At 43.1% G+C, this 7898-nt stretch overlaps 1 long non-coding RNA gene across 1 annotated transcript in view; it reads right to left on the bottom strand.

The window, feature by feature from the left end:
- Positions 1-6755: 6755 nt before the first annotated feature.
- Positions 6756-7898, bottom strand: part of LOC111961178 (uncharacterized) — a 171639-nt gene continuing 170496 nt past the window's right edge. The window contains exon 4 of the long non-coding RNA XR_002876968.2: positions 6756-7317. This is a non-coding gene — a long non-coding RNA (uncharacterized lncRNA). The remainder of the gene's footprint in view (positions 7318-7898) is intronic.

The following is a 7898-nucleotide window of genomic DNA, read 5'->3' as shown; positions in this document are numbered from 1 at the left end:
TAAATAAATAATAACACAGAATACATACACACTTAATACATGAGAAAAAGTTATTGATTACAAACTTAAAACAATGGAAACCCTAGTGGACTAACAACAGCATGATTGCTTGGTTATCAAAAGGGAGGGGTCAGGAAGAGAGAGGGACAGAGAGAGTCAAACTTATCGTACATTTGGAATCTACCCTCAAAGTAATAATAATACTTTGCTCATTAACCACCGCCCGTTTGGGGTAAGGAATGTAATGTATTTACGTGTAGATGTCTTTGTCCTTCGTCTCTCTGAAACCAATCAATCCTTCTATGGGAAGTGGCTCGATGGGTGTAATGCTCTAGTTGTCCAGCAAAGMTCACAATGTCCTTCTTAGTTGTTCCGGCTTGTAGTGGATGTTTCTTCAGATGCACCAGTGATTGTCTGAGATGGGATCTTCTCCTTCCTTTCTCGGGTYGATAAGTCAAGTTCTAGATCCCTTTACATGCACAGCTGCAGACTGTCAAGTGTTCTGGTCTAGGCTTTATCTTCTTCACGCGTGTTGACAGTTTCTAATAATTTCAACGTGTGGCCAACGCTCRGTGTTTTTCTGGTCTGATAGGTGAGGTTATCTTCTCACCTCGTGTTGAGTCTTAGAGTTTCAACCATTCATAACGTTCAGCTCAKGCTGTCCGTCTGCTGGTCTAGTCTTTGGTTGATTATTCAGGCTTCAGCTCCGAACCATTTTACATGCCAGTAGCAACCGGCAATATACTGGTCTGAATATGTTAATTCGCAAAAGTAGCTGTTATTGGTAGAGAGATTTGGAACCTTCTTCATTATTGGTCTATATTAACTTATACCTACTGGTGATGTCACCAGGCTGTCACGTTCTGACCTTAGTTCCTTTTTTATGTCTTTATTTTAGTTTGGTCAGGGCGTGAGTTGGGGTGGGCATTCTATGTTGTTCTATGTTTTGTTCTGTGTGTTATATTTCTATGTGTTTGGCCTAGTATGGTTCTCAATCAGAGGCAGGTGTCGATCGTTGTCTCTGATTGAGAATCATACTTAGGTAGCCTGTTTTCCCACTATGGGTTGTGTGTAGTTATTTTCTGTGTCTGTGTTTCACCATACAGAACTGTTTTGATTGTTTGTTTGTGCTTTTGTTATTTTTGTTCAGTGTTCAGTTGATTTATTAAAAATCTAATTATGGACACTTACCACGCTGCACATTGGTCCGATATTTCCTACTCCTCCTCAGACGAAGAGGAGAATCGTTACACAGGCAAGCCAAAACTCCACCCATGCAAAACCTGCTGATTTGAGGGTCTTGTGTAGATTGCATTTTCAGCCAGCAACTGTCAGGAAATAACACTGACCACATTTCTTCACACTTTTACAGTCTTAGTTTCATCAGCTGTTGTACAATACAATACAAAACACGGCAAACTTTTTACTGCACTGGGCCACAGCCGTGTTTATATCAATATCAAATAATTTCTGGGTAACAATTAAGTCCCACAGGGCGGCGCACAATTGGCCCYGTGTCGTCCGGGTTTGGCCGGGGTAGGCCGTCATTGTAAATAAGAATTTGTTCTTAACTGGCTTGCCTAGTTAAATAAAGTTTTTTTTTTAAATGTTTAAAATTTTAATAGATTTTCATTAAAATGGGCAGAAATAGCTTTTTAGAAAAACACTTTCTGGGAGTGGTCTGAGTGGGGAGGTGAAAACTGAAAACTAGCTGTTATTGGCAGACAGGTTTAGAACTCTTACTGGTCTATTACCAATTTACTGCATAGTGATGTTACCATGGAAAGTCGAAATCTGTTGAGATAAAAATCACATTTTCAAGAGAGACCTGGACCAAGACAGCAGCATCAACACATCAGTTTCAGACAAACAGGCACATGACATCAACAAGATACAGATACATCAATACAAAAAGCAGCACAGTTGTACACTAGTGGTGCGCTGGTCAGCTGTTTGTTAACCCGCACCCGACTGCATTTGCTAATAACCCATCCGCAACCGACCGACTATATGTGATAAAGTGAAATTCTGAGTCCTGCACCCAACCCCAACCCGCTAATATAGAACATTTTATGTGGTTGAAATACTATCAGCATTTATGATGTTGATAAAGATGTATCTAACTGCACATTCGCATTCTTTTAATATGCTGAAAMAAATAAATCATATTTCTCATGTTACCGAGTCAACATGTTGCCTGCATTTGGTATATCATTTTGGTGCAAGAAATGCTTAATTTCGCAGGAGTTAATATTAAAGCTAGATGAGAGGTTATAGACCTACAGTCAGTTTCCAGATTTCTGTTTCCATTTATCCCATCTGAACAGTAGGCTACAGTTCCCTTGACGTGCCATAGGCCTATTTGAAGTCCCCGTCTTGTGACTGTCGAATTTGTATAGCGCCTCACAATCATCACACATAACCATCATCCTCTTTTTCCACTTCACCAAATCTTTCCCAAACATTACTTTTCTGGCCCTCCCTTCTCTTTATTTTTAACTTTCCCTTTCGCTGCTTTTCTCGTATTGAATTAAATTCCGACATTGTCCTTTTGGCCACTGTGAATTGGCATGAACTTTTTCTATCCATAGATATTGTTTCATCATTATTCAACCCGCCCGCCACCCACCCGCCCGTCATCAACACAGTATTTCATGACCTTAAACCCGCCCGCCCCGAGGACTGTGGGTTATAATTCAACCTGTGCATCACTATTGTACAGTCGTGGCCAAAAGTTTTGAGAATGACACAAATATTAATTTCCACAAGGTTTGCTGCTTCAGTGTCTTTAGATATTTTTGTCAGATGTTACTATGGAATACTGAAGTATAATTACAAGCATTTCATAAGTGTCAAAGGCTTTTATTGACAATTACATGAAGTTGATGCAAAGAGTCGATACTTGCAGTGTTGACCCTTCTTTTTCAAGACCTCTGCAATCCGCCCTGGCATGCTGTCAATTAACTTTTGGGCCACATCCTGACTGATGGCAGCCCATTCTTGCATAATAAATGCTTGGAGTTTGTCAGAATTTGTGGGTTTTTGTTAGTCCACCCGCCTCTTGAGGATTGACCACAAGTTCTCAATGGGATTAAGGTCTGGGGAGTTTCCTGGCCATGGACACAAAATATCAATGTTTTGTTCCTCGAGCCACTTAGTTATCACTTTTGCCTTATGGCAAGGTGCTCCATCATGCTGGAAAGGCATTGTTTGTCACCAAACTGTTCCTGGATGGTTGGGAGAAGTTGCTCTCGGAGGATGTGTTGGTACCATTCTTTATTCATTTCTGTGTTCTTAGAAAAAATTGTGAGCAAGCCCACACAAGCAACCCCACACATGAATGGTCTCAGAATGCTTTACTGTTGGCATGACACAGGACTGATGGTAGCGCTCACCTTGTCTTCTCCGGACAAGTTTTTTTCCGGATGCCCCAAACAATCGGAAAGGGGATTCATCAGAGAAAATGACTTTACCCCAGTCCTCAACAGTCCAATCCCTGTACCTTTTGCAGAATATCAGTCTGTCCCTGATGTTTTTCCTGGAGAGAAGGGGTTTCTTTGCTGCCCTTCTTGACACCAGGCCATCCTCCAAAAGTCTTCGCCTCACTGTGCATGCAGATGCACTCACACCTGCCTGCTGCCATTCCTGAGCAAGCTCTGTACTGGTGGTGTCCCGATCCCGCAGCTGAATCAACTTTAGGAGACGGTCCTGTCGCTTGCTGGACTTTCTTGGGCCCCCTGAAGCCGTCTTCACAACAATTGAACTGCTCTCCTTGAAGTTCTTGATGATCCGATAAATGGTTGATTTAGATGCAATCTTACTGGCAGCAATATCCTTGCCTGTGAAGCCCTTTTTGTGCCAAGCAATGATGACGGCATGTGTTTCCTTGCAGGTAACCATGGTTGACCGAGGAAGAACAATGATTCCAAGCGCCACCCTCCTTTTGAATCTTACATTCTGTTATTTGAACTCAATCAGCATGACAGAGTGATCTCCAGACTTGTCCTCGTCAACAGTCACACCTGTGTTAACGAGAGAATCACTGATATGATGTCAGCTGGTCCTTTTGTGGCAGGGCTGAAATGCAGTGGAAATGTTTTTGGGAGATTCAGTTCATTTGCATGGCAAAGAGGGACTTTGCAATTAATTGCAATTCATCTGATCACTCTTCATAACATTCTGGAGTATATGCAAATTGCCATCATACAAACTGAGGCAGCAGACTTTGTGAAAATTAATATTTGTGTCATTCTCAAAACTTTTGGCCACGACTGTACACAACACAAGTGCAATACATCAAATCACAGGGCCATTACAGTATCAAATATCAGTATGAAATATCAAATAGTATCAACATAGCATCAAATAGTATGAAATATCAAATACTTCAACATGCTTTCTTACATAATGCAACGCCGAATAGTGACAGATTGAAAACTAGAAACAACTACATGCATCAACAAGCTGTTCATCTATTTGTCCTTGGATCTCCTCCAGGGACACCAGGTCCTGGAGTTGTAGGTCGGCTTGGAGGGAATTCCAACACCAGGGAGCTGAGTGATGAAAATACTTTTTTACCATGCTCTGTTCTAATGTTCAGGAATGTTAAATGTGTTTCTGGTCACCAATGATCCAATATTTCAGGGGTTCCTAGATCCTATAATTTTACATATTTGAGCCAATCATTACAGAAATTACTTGAGTAGATGCTAAGATGCATTTATTTCTTCAGAAAATGCCATTGGGGCTGCTGTAAGGTTAAGGTCACAGGGATTGAATATAATTCAGTAGGTTCCATATACCCCTCGACTTTTTACACATTTTGTTACGTTACAGCCTTATTCTAAAATGTATGAATTTTTTTTACTAATCAATCTACACACAACACCCCATAATGACAAAGCTAAAACTGTTTTTTAGATTCTTTAGCAAATGTATAAAATAAAATAAACTGAAATATCACATCTACATAAGTATTCAGACCCTTTATCTAGTACTTTGTTGAAGCACTTTTGGCTATGTTTACAGCCTTGGTACACCTGTATTTGGGGAATTTCTCCCATTTTTCTCTGTAAATCCTCTCAAGCTCTGTCAGGTTGGATGGGGAGGGTCGCTGCACAGCTATTTTTATGTGAAYTGGAACTGTCTGGGAGCAACAATGGATCAGCCGAGAAGTGGTAGGCCACAACGCTCACAGAACGGGAGTTCTGAAGCATGTGGTGGGTAAAAATCTTCTGTCATCGGTTGCAACACTCACTAACAAGTTACAAACTTCCTCTYGAAGTAACGTCAGACTAAGAACTGTTCGTCGGGAGCTTCATGAAATGGTTTTCCATGGCCGAGCAGCCGCACATAAGCCTAAGATCACCATGTGCAATGCCAAGAATCGGCTGGAGTGGTGTAAAGCTCACCGCCATATTGGACTCTGGAGCAGTGGAAACGCGTTCACTGGAGTGTGGACGAATCTGGGTTTGGCAGATGCCAGGAGAACGCTACCTGCTCGAATGCATAGTGCTACAGCATACAATTGCATTCTAGATGATTCTGTGCTTCCAACTTTGTGGCAACATTTTGGGGGAAGGCCCTTTCCTGTCCTGTTTCAGCATAAGAATGCCCCTGCACAGAAATGGTCTGTCAAAATCAGTGTAGAAGAACTTGACTGGCCTGCACAGAGCCCTGACCTAAACCCCATCGAACGCCTTTGGGATYAATTGGAACGCAGACTGCGAGCCAGGCCTAATCGCCCAACATCAGTGCCCGCTCTTGTGGCTGAGTGGAAGCAAGTCCCCGCAGCAATGTTCCAACATCTAGTGGAAAGCCTTCCCAGAAGAATGGAGGCTGTTATACAGTAGCAGCAAATGGGGGACCAACACCATATTAATGGCGATGATTTTGGAATGAGATTTTCAACAAGCATGTAGTCTATTTGTGTAGATGCTGAAATATTCAGCATTTTATATCTTATAACAATAAGCATTTGTGCTAATTTTGATTGAAATTGGTTCAGTGGGTACCGAGGGAACATAGGGCTGAGGGAACATAGGGCTGAGGGAACATAGGGCTGAGGGAACATAGGGCTGAGGGAACATAGGGTGCACCCCATCTGACTCTGTCTGCCTGGTGGCTGACCTGCCTACCTATGCCTGGCTGTGCCCCTCCCTTCTCTCTCCGTCGCTAGTTCGCTATTTCATTGCTGTGAAAGAGTTTGTGTTCTCAGAAGTAGCCTACGGCAACTAGCCTACTCAGTTTCCTCCGCTGCAAAAATACTGCATCTTAGGATTTGAGAGATTCATCTACCCAGAAATGGGAGTCAACGGGCAAGAAATCTATTATGTTGGAGTCGATTCACCACCACTATAGCTAGCTAGCCAGTTAGCCCTATTGACTATGGGGTTGCGATCTACGCTCTCTACAGTAGGTATTGTAGGCAGGTAAACCTGCCAGAATTAACACAGAATTAATGTATTAACGTATCAAGATAAGGCAACATATGAGATGTAAATGGAAAATATTTCATTCTGTAGTCAGAGTTTATTTTCTCTCGCTTCAGCCCAAATGATGTCCACCATTGATTTCAATACATTTTGCATAGTTTTTTTACGTGGTTGCGTTATATTTCTGTGCATACTTTCCATTGAAGCTTGCATTGATGCATGCTTCGAAATGTGTACAAGCGAAGTACGCTTCCAAAAAGTGCTCTCCATCCTCCATTTCACATACTTTGATTTGGACTCATTCTCCGACTGATGCTTCTACACCTGCATTACTAGCTGTTTGGGGTTTTAGGCTGGGTGTCTGTACAGCACTTCGAGATATTAGCTGATGTACGAAGGGCTATATAAAATAAAATTGATTGATTGATTGATTGATGCGTGCTCCAATTTGCGTGCTTGGAGCATGGTAGTATGCTGAGAAACTCCCTGTGTGTCTGCTGATGTGTGTGTGTAGTACAGTAACAGGCCTGCCAGCATTATACCATCCCTCTACAGCAGAACCAGTAGCAGCACAGCAGTCTGTCTGGAGGTTCCAGGAAAACATACATACAGCAGGCCTTAATGGCCCCATGGTGATACCACAGGCTGGGGGTTGACAGGGCTCTGGGGGGCCTCTACACACACACATACACACCCACAGTCCGCCGAGCCTGACGCTAGCCGCRCACCGCTCTGCTCATAAAATACCCAAATCCTCTTGGAACTGGTCGTCCAATCAGTAGATGAGTAAGGAGAGAGCAGGACCAATTAGCTGTACCGATAGAGGGAGGTGGTTTGGAGGGTGATGCAGAGCTAGGACCAAGTCCAGCAGAGGGCCTGTAATCTGGATCAAAGCGGAATGAGGCTCATTAGTACTCAGCCATCGGTCCATATACGCATGCATATGTACACACACACCCACACACACACAACACAACACACACACACCACACCACACACACACACACACACACACACACACACACACACACCACACACACACACACACACAACACACACACACAACACACACCACACACACAACATCACACACACACACACACTAGAACTAATTGAGTGGGGCTCTAAAAGCAGATGACTGGCTGCTCACTTATCGCCTGCGTGCCGGCCAGCGCAATAAAAGTCAAACAGGCTGCCACAAGGCCCTGCAGGGGGAGAAACTGGTGGCACGGCTTGCAGAGAGGAGCGCTCTCATGTGAAATTAAAACATGAGAGGGAGAGCGAGAGAGACCCCCAAATCAAAATCACAATGTCAGAATCCACATTGACATGCCATGAAGATGGGCAATGGGAGGTGGGGGACATCTGGGGGTGTAAAGAGAGGGTATGTGGGTGTATAACCGTAACCAGACTGTGTGTGTGTACGTGAGCTTGTGTGATACTTGTGTGATAAACTAACTGATT

Source organism: Salvelinus sp. IW2-2015, linkage group LG4q.1:29, assembly GCF_002910315.2.
Source record: "Salvelinus sp. IW2-2015 linkage group LG4q.1:29, ASM291031v2, whole genome shotgun sequence".
In the NCBI taxonomy this organism is placed as follows: domain Eukaryota; kingdom Metazoa; phylum Chordata; class Actinopteri; order Salmoniformes; family Salmonidae; genus Salvelinus; species Salvelinus sp. IW2-2015.
This window is presented reverse-complemented; position numbering and strand designations above follow the sequence as displayed.